This window comes from Dermacentor variabilis, chromosome 7, assembly GCF_050947875.1.
Source record: "Dermacentor variabilis isolate Ectoservices chromosome 7, ASM5094787v1, whole genome shotgun sequence".
NCBI classification, from domain to species: domain Eukaryota; kingdom Metazoa; phylum Arthropoda; class Arachnida; order Ixodida; family Ixodidae; genus Dermacentor; species Dermacentor variabilis.
Window position 1 is genome coordinate 50,840,336 of NC_134574.1, and position 17,201 is coordinate 50,857,536.

The window sequence follows — 17,201 nt, forward strand, 5'->3', positions numbered from 1 at the left end:
CCACATATGCGACTGCTCGCCGGCGTCACAGCTGCTCGTCGCCACTACGAGAGTCTCAAAGCCAGGAGACCGACTCCCGCACCTGTAGGAAACAGTCGATCGCCTTACCAGTACACTGAAGAAACTGACGACGGGTGGCAACACTGCCGACCAATTTTAGCGCAACCTTCGCCTTCACACTCTCGCAATGTATCGAAAGACTCGCGGAGGCTGCTGTGCTCCTACGAACTTCGCTTTCGCGAACAAGCAAATCACTGTATGGGAAACGCGTCGGCTAGTCGCTAGTGGTGGCATGCGACGTCACCCCTCTCGCAAGCCGCCTATTCTTCGTAGTATTCTTCGGACATGGGAGTCGAGATGTCAATCGCTCCCGCTACGGCTGCAGATCGATAACGCGGCAAGTCCACACCCACGCTCCACGCAGTAAACAACACTGCTTTAGCGTTGTATGGGCTCCAGTCAATAACGCGTGATATCGACTCCAGCACTTGAACAGGTGGGCGTTTATGATCGCGGACGTCAGCTGCGCCATACATGGCGCCGACTTGTTAAGCTATTTCAACCAAGATGTGAGTGTTCGCGATCGCCGCCTTAAGGATAGCGTCACATCCCTTGATGTACTTGGCAAGCACTCCGACCACACCTCATCTGGCATCCGTATGTTTCGGCGGGTCTCAACGTGCTAAACATACTTGACGAGTGCGCGCAACTCAAGAAGCTACAAAACGATGCGCTTCCCGTGAAACACAAGGTGACGCATCATATCACTACCGACAGCCCACCTGACGCCGCCCGACCACGGAGGCTCGCTGAACGGAAGTTGGAATTCGCCCGCCATGAGTTCGAACACATCCTTCAGCTCGGCGTTATTCGTCCTTCCTCCAGCAACTGGTACTCACCTCTCCATCTGTATCCATAGCATTACAGTGGCGACAGGCGGCTTTGTGGTGACTACCGAGCTTTCAATGCCGTCATTACACCGGATCAATATCCCCTTCCTCGCATACATGACTTCAGTGGTCGTTTCGCCGGAACCAAAATATATAGCAAGCTTGATTTGATGAGCATGTACCCCTAAATTCCTGTCGACCACAACGATATTCCGAAGACGACAAGCACTGCTCCATTTAGCATATTTGAGATTGTGCATATGCCTTGCGCTTTGAAGAATACGGGGCAAACTTTTCAAACGTTCCTGGACGAAAATACGCGCTTACTCGCGTTCAGTTTCGCCCAACTTGACGACATTTTCGAGGCAAGTAGCACAGACGAAGAGCACAAAGAGTTTCTTAGCCTTCTGTATCAGCGACTGGATGAACACGGCTTGTCCCAAAAGTCCCGGAAACGAATTTCCGGAGTTGAAGCCCATGCTGTTCTAGGCCATCACATTTCTCCCCAAAGGCATCAAGCCACTGGAATCAGGGGAATCAGGCCGTCGAGGACTTCCTCTCTCCATCCTCCTTCAGAAAGTTGAGCAAATTTCTGGGGCTCATAAATTTTCACAGGTGCTTCATACCATCCTGCGCGCAAGTTCTTCAGCCGCTTATGGACTTGCTGCGTCATATCTCCGAAAAACCGCCTACCTTCCACTGGTCCTTGGAGGACGGACACCCCTTCCAGGAAGCCAAAACGCGGTTGGCGAGTGCAGTGTTGCTGATTTCTCTATTGCCTGACTCGTCTTATTGTTGACGCGAAGACCTAGGCAGCGGGTGCAGAACTGCAGCAGCACGATGGCACACACTGGAGGTCACTGTGCTTCTACTAAAAGCTCCTCAAAGCTAAACAATCTCGCTACAGCACCTTCGGGAGAAAAGTGTTGGCCTTCTGCTGTGTTGTCAAGCATTTCGTTTGAAGGCTGTAGCTTTTGCGTTCTGACCTACTACAAGCAGTTAACCCTCATTTTCAAGAACAACAGATCCTCGTACTTGGAAATACAGCTTCAGCAACTTTCCTTTATCTCCTAATTTTCTATGGACATCCTCCATATCTCTGTGGCCGAAAATCAGGCAGCTGGAGCACTGCTGCGCATCAGTGGTGTGCCTGCTGGCCCTGTGGATTTGCAAGCTCTAGCCTCCGCCTACAAAAACGACCCCCAGCTGCGGCAATAGCGGCAAAATGCCTCGCTGTTCCAGCTTGCGGAAGTGCCACTTCCCTATGAAACAACATTGGTCGCGTGCGACATACGCAGGCAGATCTTGGCCTGTTCGTGCCTTACCAGCTCCGGTGGCCAATATTTGTTTCACTACACTTGCTAAGCCATCTCGGCATCAGAGCGACACAGATGCTTATCGCAGACCACTTCGTCTGGCCAGGAATCCACAAAGGTGTTTGAAACTGGGCAGAAAGCTGGAAATCCTGTCAAGCCATAAAAGTGGCCCGCCACACACGTTCAGCGGTGTAGCCATTTCGACCAACAGAGAGCTGTTTCAACATCAGGTATTTAGAATTGGTGGGGCCCCTTCCGCCCGGCCAAGGTTTCAGTTACCTCCTCACATGTTTCAACCGGTACTCAAGGTGGCCTGAGGCGACGCCTCTAATAGAAATTACGGCCGAAACAGTGGCGGAAGCGCTTCAGAGAAAACCTTGCAGATTGAAGATCGCGGCAAAGAAGAATCAGTGGCGTACGACCGCGTGAAACCAGCCGTTCTTTAACATTCACCCTTCTTTCCTTCCACCGTTCACACCTAAGTTTCCGGAAGTCAAGGTGGAGGAGAGGGCGGGGGGAGGCTTTTAGCGACCGTCCGTCACTTCGCCTTGGCTTCCCATTGCCCCTTGCTTCGGAAATCCAGTTTACATCGTAATGACTCCTCGTGGGGGTCAATGCCCCTGCTCTTTCTTGGAATCGAGGTGGCTGCCCGACTGGGGTGCCACCACAGCCACTCGGCAAACCTACTTTTGCTTTCAAATGAAACCCTTCAACTTTCCCTTGTGAACTTGTCAAAAGATGTATTCCTTCGTTCCGCTAGAATGAGCTCCCAATGCATTTGCCATGCACAAAAAAGTTATATTTTGCGGATCTGGAACTACCTAGAGAAACGAATGAAAATTATTTTCACCTTGCTAGATTCATTAAAGTGGTCCCATGCAACGTCATGAGTGCTGCTGCGAGCAAAATGTTACCAGGGGATTTTCGCTTGCAACACAATATCTGCAACGCATTGAAAGGTTTTGTATGAAGGGAATAGTTTGTCGTAATATGTCCTACCAGAATTTTATTAAATTGAAATAAAGCATAGGTCGTTTAGTACTACGTAAAAACCCGCGTGCTGCGGCCCATTACTTCGATATTGCATACATGTAAGAAAAGTCATTTCATAATTCAAAATGATATGAACATCTTCTAAAATATGCCTCTTCAAAAAATAAATGACCTTAAATAACCAACAAGAAACAGCTAGCTGCTCTGGCCGACATCATTCTGTGGCCACGAAGGGATAAGCTAGAGGGGCGGGCCTTGGGTGCTCATAGAGCTTATTGTGCGTATTACGGCAGCGTTTCGCAGCGCTTCTGGCTGCATGGATGAACTAATGAATGAGCGTAGCCTTCATGTATCGATGGTATCGTATTTTCGAATGCAACAAAGAGAAAGACGGGATAAATAAGCGAAATTTAACACTCAATTACATATTTCTGATGCTTTGCTATTGTAAGCAAGATATTTTTTCTTTCCTCCGCCTAAACTAACGCTGACGAGAATGTGCGACTATTTCAGGATACGCGGTTACTTGTTGGCACGGCCGTCGTATCGTTACCTTCATTGCTATAGTAACGTGACCGCAAGCAGATGAACAGAATATTCAACGACACCCAAAAGAGCATGCGCTCATAGACCGGCTGTCTTGTTGGCAAAAATAAACATAACGGACAATAAAGAACTCGTTCATTGTCTTCCACTCTTGCGCCTAATGCCGGGGCGCTTCCTTTCTGCCGAAGGAAAACAATCCGCAGTATGAAGTAGCGGAAGCCGGAAATTACCCCGTTCTTCCTGCGAGGTCAAGGTCATGGTGAATGACAGTGGGGCAGTGGAAATTATACTCCGCGCTATACTTAGGCAACGTGAGTGGGCGATACCCTGGACACACAATTCTGCTTTCGTCCACCGTTCAACACGTGGGTTCGTAGATTTCAGAGCATAGTTATATATCCTCGTAATGGCCTGCCTTCGGGTTACTGATATTAGCTTTCCTACTTTCCGGCTCATTAATCACAAATGGCGTTTTTTTTTCTCTTTCAGGTAGAGGACACTAGCAACTGTGTAAAACTGCGTTCTTCTTTCCTAAATTATTTTTTGTCCCACCCAACTAAAGTATCGCAGAGGAAGAAATAAGGAAGGTCTGAAGTTACCACATATTGTGTTTTAAAAGCCTTAACTGTGGAACGTAGCTTTAGTGCAAGAAGGAAAATACATTCTGCTGACAAAAAAGGAACAGTTTTTAATTAGCACCGTGGAATCAATATATTGCGTCAAAAATGCTGTCAGACTCATCATGGGAATTTCATTTTAGCGGTGTGAAATGGAGAATGTTAATAACCGTTAACTTTTTGATGCGAACGCATCAAATGACCCATTGAACTAAAAAAGCCGGCTTCTGTGCCAGCGAAACGGCACCTAAGTTCTCATTCGCTGCAACGCCAGGTCACGTGCGCACCTCGATGGAGCAGTGCAGACGAAAGGTAACTCCTGCTGAAACGAAAGGAAACATCCCCATAACTCCACGCCACGCTCGCTCTCGGAAGCCTTCATTAAAACCGCGTGTGCCCGACAACGCAGGCACTCCGAGTGGCGTATAGGTGTTGCTGAATCTACTTGATGTATGACAGATAAAGGCGTCAAAAATTTGCTCAGTAGGACTTACACCCAACTTACAGTCATGATAGCGTAATACTGTAACTTGATAACGAGAAAACACAATTATGTTACGCGGAAGCACTAACACAAACCCCTTGAAACGCGAAATTCCAGCTGCCGTTTGAAGTCTGTCTAAAAGTAGGGGTGGCATGTGCCGCACTCTTTCTTCCAACACTATCGAAAAAAAGAAAGAGAACCACAACGTTCACCTCCATGTGCAGTCTTCACCACCTGCGTTTCCAGGAACATTACGGTTGCATAAGCAGCAGTTGCCGAGAATGGTAAGAAGCAGTCAGGGGTCTTTGAATGCTATCGCGCTCCACTCTTAAACGTGAAGTTTGAGCGTCCTCCCACATCTTTATCTGCACGTATCTTGTCTGCGCAAGTTCGCGCCTACGTACCGACTTCGCCTCGGAAATCGCTATAAGGAAATGAATGTATGTAAAAAAAACTGAGAATATTCGAAGCAACAAAGGTTGACAGTACTGAGTTTACAACCTATGACCCCACGCTCAGAAGCTGAGTTTATCACCAAGTGAGCTAAAACAGCGTCGCGTAGATAGCAGACCTGCAAACTAGGCCTTATGACATCAGTCTACTTGGACCGAAATTTCCATTGCCAAGTCGGGCGTTAAGAATTGAGCAATGTAAAAATTACCGCGGCTTACTCCGGCCGGGTCCCCATTAGATTCTAAGGCAGTCGGGCATGACGTTAGATATGGAAGGGCGCCGGTCTTGTGCTATTTAGGAGTCGTTGGCCAAGGTTCTCAACGCATTCGCGAGTATTTGATAACTCGCACGAACGCTGAGCGGAGTTCAATTATACATTGATCTTCTCGCATTCACAACTCAAGAACATTGCTTGCGTGTCTTCGGATTTTTAATTTACTTTGAAATCGTAATATAGATCGATCACAGTTATTCGAGTTTTGAACCAAATTAGGAAACAAACAGGCTTCTATTAGATGACTTCATGAGTTGACACCTCACCATAAAAATAAAAAAGGTACGTGCACTTTACTATACTAAACTGTATGATGTGTTCGCCAAGAAGGAATAGTTAAGGTTCACAAAGGTTACACCAGTCACAAACAAGGCGCAAACCTATGTCATTGCTGAGGTTTTATTGCGATTCTACTCGCATATTCTACTCGCATAATAAATATTTTTCGGTCACACTATAAAGGTGTGGAGCCCTTTTCGGACGTATAGGACATTGCTATGCCAACTTCACGAATGATCCGTTTTAGCGGTAATTTTATCCGTACGTTCCATGCCGCTGCGGTTTTCTACTTGCCATCGCAACCTAAGCAAGGATTAAGCGGACCACAGACGCCGACTTCGGCCTCCTCATCTGATTATCTGCATCACTGCGCTGGCTTGGACCCAGTGAAATCCTATCCGCTTGGGCCCGCGTTTCACCTCTTGGCAGCCGATTAGACAAAAAATCTAAATCTCTCAAGGTAGCAAATACTATTCGCTCTCAAAGCAAATTGACGTGACCTGCTCTAAACAACGCCGTTAGTCACCGCCTGATGTTAGCGAGCGTTGGCAGTTACGTAACTCTGAAGTCCTGATATTGCAATAAAGTCTGAAACAATAATTTCTAATTGTAAGGAAGCATGTTTCACTGCTCTCGGGATATAAGTATATGTTCAATTTTGTGTGCTCGTAAAACGTCAGCGGGCCTCTTTTGGACCGCACTATAATGAGACTTCGGCGTTGCCGCTCTTTCCTTCGCTATTTCCGTGAGAAAAACAGGAAGCTGGTTGGAGTCTCTATAGCCGCTGACACTGCAAATTGAACCCTGGGGGCTTCGATGCAAAGCTATTAAAACCTGTTTCTATTGGGTTTCTGTCACTGACCCTCCACAACTCACACTAAACATTTTAACACCCTTAAGGGTGTAAATCAGTTTGTCGCCAGACGAACACCCTAAGGGTGCTGTTGTCTACACCCTACAGTTGGGGTGCCATTATAGCACCCTAGAGGAAGGGTGTCCAGCAAAATAAATTTAGGGTGTAGGGGTGAAAGCCCATATTAACACCCATCTATGTGGGTGTTGGAAGGGTGTGCACCCTTTTATTTCTAGTGTGTATGGAAGGCAGGTTAGGCAATACACGCCTTCAATTACTACTATGTACAGTGATCCACGCGTAACTCTCGCGTGTGTCAGAAGGTTCAAGTTCAGCTACCAAACGCACCGTCTAACAGCCGGCCTTGAAGCTTCGATAGGCACACACACCTATACGTGTGGATCACATTACATATTAGTAATTCACGGTGTATATTGCAAAACCTGCCTTCGCTGCACAAATACAACCTAGCAAATGTCACTTTTGAGCATGTATTCAACACCAACGGTTATCACGATTTCCAGATCCGCATAACATGCAACACAGACTGGAAGATATATGCTGCATTTTCAAGAAAAATGTAAATATATTTATTGCATGCTCCAATACAGAGTACAAGATATACATTATTCACATGACATATAAACATGCACAATCACCAAACACATCCGTAAGTACAAGAACATGTACGTTTCCCACAAAGGTATCTAAAATATATGCATTGATCAAATCTGTTATTAGAGAAGAAACTATGTATAGCGGCACTGAAACACTGCGAGTTGATCTCGCAGTGTTTCGGGCCACATAAAGGAATAAATTTTCAGTATAAGGCTCAATGAACGAAAATTCAAGTTTTGATGCCTTGAAAAAAAAAGGGATATTGCAAAGGTGAATTAGGGAAGCAATTGCAATGCAGAGCAAACGCACAAGACACCTGTTATTTTGTACACTAATGTAATCGCAAAGCATTATGAAAAGTTTGGAAAGTCGATGTAAGCATAACTGGCCAACATTTTTCGGACTGAAACAATACTTTCCAAGCATAGACACGCTTTAAGTGAGGTTTAAGCCAGCAGCATTATTGCTAATTTTCTCTTTCCAACAAGATTACTTGAGCACGAAAAATATGTAGAATTTTTTACTGCCTACATAGTTTGTCCTCTTTTGTCAAACGAGAGTTCTCTGTGCTAAAGGTGCTGTGTAGCAAATTTTCTAACTACAATTCCAGTTTTTATAAATTTTTGCCTTGTAACCCGAAGGCACTGGTACGTATACAATATGTAGTTTGAAAATAGGTTCTTTTCTTACTATAAATCAAGAGTCAATATTCCACATTTACTATTGTGTGGGTGCAAAGTGCAGTAGAACGCCTTATAAAAGCAAACCACTGTTGATTAAACGATTTTGCTGAGCACGAAAGGTGGACAGTGTTTTAAAATACATAGTAAATTTCTAAATTATTTGCACTTAGATGCAGTAATACAAGATTAGGGCTTGCTGTAGCATGTGAGTATGCAAATTAGCAAATATTGTTTAATAAATTAGCCATACTCTGGTTACTAAAAGAACACAGGCACAGGCAGTCATGTAAAAGTTCAAGTTAAATATCACAGTTAACATTTGCAGCAAATGGTCGTATCAAACATTATAAGTATACTGAAAAAGGTGCTTTCTTGCGATAGTTGGCAATTAATAAGAAAAAAATTACGTACAGCGTGAATTATAAGGACTGCGAGAGAAGACAGACTGCGCTGCGTTCCAATATTTTATTGCCTTGCCACATTTTGTGTATGTATACAAGAGCGGGCATGCGCAGAAAATGAGTCACAAGGGGCGTCTAAAAGCAAGTCATTGTACTAAGGACGTGGTCACCTGAAAAAAAAAACAATTTCTATCTCTTGACGTACAAGACTTCACTAGGGTCAGCGTGATAGAGGGGGCATTAACGCACACACGATTTCTGCTGAAATTTGCTTCTATATTTTCCCGGATGACCTGTGAGCTGTCTCGCTAAAACTTCCGTATATTCAAAGAGGGGCACGCAGCCAGTCCCAGGGCAATGATGCCGAAGTGGTCTTCAACAGTGTTATGGACGTTATCATGCTCTCTTAAGCAATCATTTAGGCACCTGCCTGTCCGTCCAACGTATTTACTGCCTCAAAATAGGGGAGTATGGTAAACCAAATTCGTTGCACATATCGCAAAACGTTTTCTGTGCCCGACAGAGCCAGAACTCTGATGCGATTTAGGCGCATTTACACACTTACAGAGCTTTGTCAGCTTTTCCGGGGTTGAGAAAAGGAATGTGATTCCTGGAGGTTGCCGAATCTTTTTTAGCCTATCGGAGACATCATGCACATACGGTGGCACTGCGAACCGATGTCTTTCAACCGGCTGGTTCCTTGACTGAGCGGGCTCATCACGGTTTGTGCCCCTCAGAAGCTGTTCCGCTATGGCTGAAATTAAGGCCAAAAGGTAGTCACCCCTAGAAAGGCGATCAACCTGTGCAGCAAGACTGTTTCATCTCGTGTGAGCAAGATTTGTTGAGGCTGTTAATCAGGCAAAATTTTAATACCTCATTTAACGAGGTTTGAGTGTGCACAGTTAAAGGGCAAGAGTGACTTCTTACTTCTCGGTTCCAAGCACCAGCCTAAGATCTACAAAGCGCGAGGAATCATTAATGGGGACCTCATGTGTTAGTTGAGGCTTTCTTAAACATCTCCAAGACTCCCGAAGCAGCAGGCTCGAAAGCGTGATCAGTGCAATTAATAAATACCAGGTAGCCATTTACAAACCTGCACACTAGCAGGCTAAAAAAGATTCGGCAACCTCCAGGAATCCCAGTCCTTTTCTCAGCCCCGGAAAAGCTGACAAAGCTCTGTAACCATGTAAACGCGCCTAAATCACGTCAGAGTTCTTGCTCTGTCAGGCACAGAAAACGTTTTGCGATATGTGCACCGAATGTGGTTTACCATATTCCCCCGTTTTGAGGCAGTAAATACGTTCCACGGACAGGCAGGTGCCTAAATGATCGTTTAAGAGTGCACTACAACGTCCATAACACTGTTCAAGGCCACTTGGGCATTCATTGCCGGGACTTCCGCTGCATGCCCCTCTTTGAAGATACGCAAGTTCTAGCGAGACATAGCTCACCCGGTACATTATTGAAGCTGATTTCACCAGAAAATTGGGTAGTGTGTGCATTAGTTCACTCGCTATCACGCTGACCCCTAGTGAAGTCTTGTATCTCCACAGATAGAAATTGTGATTTTTTTTCAAGTGACCATGTTCTTAGTACAATGACTGGCTGTTAGAACTTGTGTATAAACACATGATGTGGCAACGCAATAAAATATTGTTGGAAGTCAGCGCAGTGTATGTCATCTCTCGCAGTCCTTGTCCTTCCCACTGTACATCATTTTTTATACTGAACAGTGACAATTAAATGATTCAAAATTAGAAAAAATATCGTACACATCTGAGCTGCAAAAATGCAATTGATGCATCAAATGATGTTTAGCTTTCCAAAAGAAAAAAATGTTCACGGTTAACCACGAGGTGCAGGGACTCCATTCTCTGAGCATCTTGACCAATAAATGCAGCCCATGGCAGTGCTGGAATCTTCGCGTCCTGCATTAGCAAAATAAGAAGAGAATCATGAGAGTTCAGTCTGTGCGATTACACACGTACATTGTGGAAAATTTGATAAGACAACAAGCTCCTGAAAGTGACAAACGTAATTAATGTGACTGGGAACAATGCACAGCTCAGGCAACTGGGCAAGACAGGTGAAAGGTAGCAATTTTTATTTTGCAAATTTAGGAATTGCATTTACTGTCAACACTAAACCACTATGTCACTTTGAATACAAAGCACATACGGCAGCAAAAGCAAATAAATTTACAGTAGCTTTTTCACCATAGAAAATAAGAGTGAATTAAATTTAATGAAACTAACAATGACATCTCTCAGCAGACACTTGTCCAAGAGTGTGTATGTGACCTTAACATAAAATTGACATGAAATCTGCAATATATCTGCAATACACTTTATAAGTACTGCAGCTGAGAACCTTACGGGATATGGCACGTTAAGACTGACATCCACAAGATATTAAAAAATGGTTGTCTTTACACAACATTACACTAGCAGACAAAGAGTAGTTTTACAGAGTGCACACAAAATGAAAATGAGGGAACCCCTACTGGCATTCTCATTTGTCCTGCAATACATGCATCCAGCCCAACAATCTCCAACTCTCCAATGCAGTTTATTAGACACTTTCTGTATCCTAAAATTTAAATTTATTGTGTATTTCTTATTTACTAATTTAGTAAGAATTGACATTTCGGCATACTTTCCTTGAAAATTTAGCATGTGCTAACTATTTTCCTTAGAGCAGGCCCCTTTCTCTCAATGGTTTAGCTTGGCGATACGGTGACAAGTAGTATTCCCACAGATCATAAGTTTAAATAAACTTATGATCCTTCGTCATCCTCCCACTTTCTACTTCATGCTCTAAACTGTGATACCCCTCCTAGGCAGTTTATGTTATTCTGCGAATACATACATGGTGCTTCTTTGTGTAGCCTCTCAACTAGAGCCTGAAATTTACGTCTCCTAAGAAAATCATCTTTACTGCCCGAAATATATTGCACGATTACCGCTCACTTGGGGGGGGGGGAGGGATTGTATATAAGTGTTCACATATTCAATGAACCTCAGAGCCACAACCATTTCTCATCCTGTGTTACCACTACCCGCATGAGTCGCAATGGTTGTAAATTGGCTACCCACCCTCTCTCGCCTAAAAGTCCATTTTGCCACATGGAAAATCACCACAGCATTGCATTTGATTGAATGAGTCCTCCTGTGCATGTTTTTTTTTCTCGTCTTGTAATGGCTAGGTTCAACATGGTCAAGTTGTCTGAAAACTGCCAAGCCCGAACCAATACTTTGTGTAGTTTCAAAATTATGAAACATTCATTTTTCAAGACTTGTCCCAAATTAAGCATGAGGCAGATTTTCATGATGCAAAAGAGGAAAGGTTGTGCTTAGTGACAATGATAGGCCTGCTATATCCTGCAAAACTGTGTGAAATGACATATGCTTGCAATTTTCATGAGCAGCTAGCTCAGTACAAGAAATAGGCGCAATGCCTGCGGAAATGTTTTTTAACACCCCCGAGAGGTCCTAGTTTCTTGTACTTTCTTCAAATCCCTTGCAGTGTAGATTGCAATCCGGCGCATTTTGATATTGTATTTGAAGTAAAAACAGCTCAAATTTTAAGATTTTGAGAATTATATGGGATTAAATTAAAGTAGCAGAGTAATGCAACGAGCAAATAACAAGGTCATTGCATAGAGTAAAGAAATCTTCCTTTCCTGCAAAAACATTGGTAGCAGGAAAGTCATACGAAATTAGCACTGAATGCACAATAAAGAATATCATGCTGGAATGCCCCAGTCTGTGAATATTCTTGCACAAAGAAAATCCTCATTATGAAAGGCCATCAAGAAAATGCAAGTGTATGCTTTGGATCAGCAGTCATACCTGCAGTATGCACTACAATCGGCAATATTTAAAAACACACAACTGCACATAATATCAAGCTTAGGCCGCCAAGGAGCCTCAGAGTTTTAAATTATAACTTGACTTACTATATTAAACTACACACCTATATCTACTTACAATGTTCTCTTCCCAACTGCTTCTTAGAAGACATCAACCATCTATCTGCCTGAAGGCGAACGCAAGTGGCTTGCTCTTGATGGAGGGCACCAAGGCTGGGCATTGTGAAATTGCTGCTATCATCAGCATGACCTGCGAGAAACAACGCTCTAAGTTCAAGATAAACAAATGCTATTAGAATGAAAGACAAGATCACTGGCAATGAGCCTCGTTTTGATTTGCACGATAAAAGCAAAAAATATGGACTTTGTGCTGCTTACTGAAAAAGAAGCAAGCTTCCTTCCATATGTTGCAGTCATGCATTAACATTGTCACACAGCTGCACGTTTGTATGCTGATATGCTGCTGTCGCTACTCTGCCAGCATGCTTTGCATAGCTTATTATTTCAAGTTATATTGATTATTGTGTTTTCTTCCCAATTTTTGGCAAATAGCACCAGCAAAGAAGTAGCTCACTTACACACTCTTTTGTGAGGAGCGAATTCACATACACGCACGCGCATGCACGCGCACACACACACACGCACACACAACAGACACACACAAGCCTCTACCACATAAGCAGCTTACTACGTTTGACACACTGAATTTTTTATCCTTTGACACTCCTACTGCTAAGGCATAAAAAAGCCTTCGTGTGACCAACCCCAAACTTCTCAACCTACACTTCCAGCTTAAACACTTTCTCGAGAGCCAGGACAAGCCTTCTAGCTTCCCCAGTGCTCCAAACTGTAGTTACGAATTTCAATAGGGCTACAGGCGACAGCTCTCGAAGGGCATGCAAACTACCAGGAGAGACCTAAAGCTTGCATATGATACCTCTAAAGCACAACAACAAATTTTCAAAATTCATTAGAGCTCCTGAGGACAATTGCTACATACGTAGAACGTCTCAAATAACCTGCTGTTCACAATTTCAGCGGTTGTCTGTATCAACGGAAATGTGGCCTAATGGGAAATTCACGTCTTTTAAGATCAGAATTAGTGTAATGGCGAAACACGCTACCAGGTTTCTTAATCATTTATGTATGCTCTGGATGTAACGTTCCCTTGAGAATAACAATCAAGGATATCGATTCATCAGGGCGGAGGAGGGAAAAAGGAGGAAGCGTATACCTGACGCCTTCCCAGTGATCCTCCTGAGAAACGGCGCCTCATACAGCAGTTGTCCAGGTTGGCTTGAAACCAAACTCGGCGTTCAGGCGGCAACACTCGCTGCACCAAATTGGAAGCGTTTTATTGCGAGTAAAACTCTACCGGCCTTATGCAAACATATGCACGCACACAAAACGCACTCGCGCGCACACAAATATACGCACTCTCAAAGCGCAGACACAAAAGCACGCACGCGCACTTTGATAAACACAAACAAGCACACATACATGCAGGCAGACACGCTAACACGTGCACGCACACACACAGCGACCCACACAGAAACACGCTCAGAAAACACGTACGCACTAAACACACGCAAGCACGCCGGCCCGTACAAATCAGCATGTACACACACGCGCGCACGCACGCACACACACACACACACACACACACACACAAAGCGAGCTGACCACACGCACACGCACGAATCGAGCTGAGCGCGAGCGCGCACACACGCACAGACAAAGCGAGCCGAAAACATGCCAAAGGCGTCCGGCAAGCAGCAACAGCAGCACGCGACCGCATCAGGGAGAACCAATACCGAGCCAGTTCTTTCGAAAGGTGGCAAAGTCAGTTGTCCTTTTTCTACGCGACGCAAAAGTGGTCGACCACATTACAAGAAGCCGCGCTGAACACACAAAATAATCACATCTACGAACGTTCAAGCGCTGACAAACAAAGCGTAACTATGCAGGCGCACCACGCCCGATATAAGACGGGGCGCGATCGAGATAGTTAACTTGCCCTATTAGGAGTGCAGCTGCTCTTGCTCTTACATTAGTGAATTATGCTACGAGATCACAGTAAGATACTTCTAGAGCGAACAAAAACACGTAACCCACCAATGAAATACCAAATAAATGGGCACTTGCCTGAAAATTCCCATTATGGCAGTACTACCGACCGCCGACACAGGGCACGTTGCAACTGCTCGTCTCAGCGTCCGTGGATGCATCTTCCAGTGCGTACGAACGCTTTGCTTTGAAGTGGAGCACGAGTAATACACAAAGCATGGACCACACCTTTTTCTACACCGCGCACAAAACTAATCACACGTTTAAAATTATTTCGCACAGTGCGAGACGCGAATGCATTTCGTGTAGCCAGAGAATGCAATAATGGCGTAGCTTCCGCCTTCCCGTCCTGCCGCGCGCCGAAGTGACGGCATGTGACGGTACAGCGTCCTCCCGTCACTTCCGGGCGCTTTTCATTGGGCAGGGGGCGGCCGCGCAAATTGAACGTTTATTCTGACAGGTTTGCTTGCTCGCATGGCCGCCTGTTTGCTGCTGCTTCGTTGTGGTCTCCAACTAGAGCGGTGAGGCGGGTAGTTGCTACTACGCTTCGTGCCGAGCATTTCTTTGGGGGGTGGCGCAGTCTGTGCTGCATGACTGAGGGTACAGTACACAAATCGGGACCGTGAGCGAGACGATCGGCGCTCTTCTGCTGGTGCGATTTGATTATTCGCTGCGTCCGAACGAAGCAACCTTGCGAGGTCACAGCGTAGTTACAGCGATATCCTGGCTCGATAAAGACCCTCACATCTTGGTCATGCGACAGCAACGCGTAAGCATTCATGAGGCGATTGAAGAATGCGTTTGTAAGAGCGTATGCTGTGGATAAGCAATTACAGCTTTGACGACACCAGCCCCTAATATATAGGCTGAGCCTTGCAAACTGTGTCCGAGGATGCGCTTAGAAAGCAGACCAGTAGCTTAGTAAAACTCTGAATAACTTAGGCAAGCTACGTGGAGATTCAGATTTGAGAACTTCCAGCGTGATCTCGCCGCTATAAATGTCTTCGTTATGGCTTCACCAAGCAAATTGTACGTTGATGCCATTGTACAACAGAGGCTCGTCTAACAGCACGTCCCTGTTTGTTCAGCAATGTATCCAGACAGCTTCTTTAATTTCGCCACTTCTTGTTGGGCTTTTAAGGGCACCGAAATATTCGTACAGAATTGTGCAAGTTGCTCGCGCGTTTTCATTCTGCTACTGCAGTTTGTCTTAGAAGTGTTTAATTGCATGATAATATAATTGGGAGCACAAAATATAGTGATAATTAAATTGTAAGTGAAAGTGCGTACATTTTCTCGATGATACATTTTGGAGTGGCCGTCATGCCAGTAACATCAGAATCCTAGAAAAAGATCGACAGTCACTTAGGAATGCGAAAACTTAATGACTTCATGGATGTACACTTGCAATTATCACGTGACCATGATACGTCCTACATTGTCACGTGTCCTTTACAATTATACCTTCATCTGCCGTAATCCACCTTGCTACAGTTTGTACGAACCTTAACCGAATTTATTCCCCCCTAATTCACATTATTTACCCATAATTGCTCATAACTAACGTTGTTCTATTTACTACCTTCTGTATCACTACTGACGCCATACAAGACGCTGATGACGTCACATTTTATTGCTTTATTATACATACTTTCAAGGCCTAGTAGATCCAACAGAAAGAAGGGGTGAAAGTATACAATATTTGCAGTGCAGGGCAAGAATAGAAAACCAAACTGTAAGACACTTTGAACAGCGATCTTGAATTAGTGGTGTCACAAATTGAGACTGTGGAGGCGGGAAGGCGGTTCCATTCAGTGGCTGTTCTTGACAAAAAGGAAGAATGGCACATCAATATTGTGTTGATGGTCGATGCGAGACGAGATATATCTTGGTGTGGTGAAAATATTTTTTTAAGAGATGGGTTAAAGTACCATATTCTATGGAAAATACAGAGGAAGGTACCTACGACGTAACCAAAGGTCAGGTTGACCTAGTGTTCTTTTCATGGACGTGACGCTAGAATGACGTGAATAATTTCAGACAATAAAAGGGCGGCGCGGTTCTGAATGCTTTCAAGGGAAATGACAAGATTGGCATGAGCAGGGTCCCATATGGATTGTTGTTGCGGAGAACGCCATCTTTCCTACCTGAAAGGCCATAAAATGCTTTCGCATTAAAAATGCAATGCATACGCACATTGCTGAATGCGTGGACGTGTACACGTTACTTAGGTTTATGCATCCATGCGTTCAACACCCTTCAATCGTCGATTTAACACCCTTCTTCTAGCAAAGTCGCACCTTATGTGTGGTATACACCCTTGCGATAGGGTGTTCTGACCGTAAAGGGTGCTAAAGAGGTGTGGACGTGGGTGTAAATGCAGAAAGCACCCCTCTTAGCACCCATAAGGGTGTAAAAATGTTTAGTGTGCTGGTTGATTGGTAATGACTTTATTAAATCGTCCTGCAGGTTTTTGGCGATCCGGGTGCAGGTCTCCCATGACCTGACGTACATAACTTGTTTCAGCGCCGCCTCGTGGGTCTGTAGGACTGCCCAGAGTTGGTCACCTAAGGCCCACTCCCACTTCATCGGTCAGTCACATGGTACCACAAAAAGCAGGAAAGCTCCCCGACAGATTCTTTATTGATGCGAAGCTGTCAGTGCCTCTTTTCCGGTTGTTTTGCGCGTCTACTGGCGCAGTAGGTTGCTCGCCAGTTTCGGTGAGCAGAACCCGAGAGTTAATGTCGTAGCAAAGTGGGGCGGTCTCGGAGGCAGTGAAATCTGCTGTTGGTTTGGTCACGTGGTGGGTGTCACCGCGCCAGGCAGGTATTTGATATGCTGCAACGGCTATGCAGA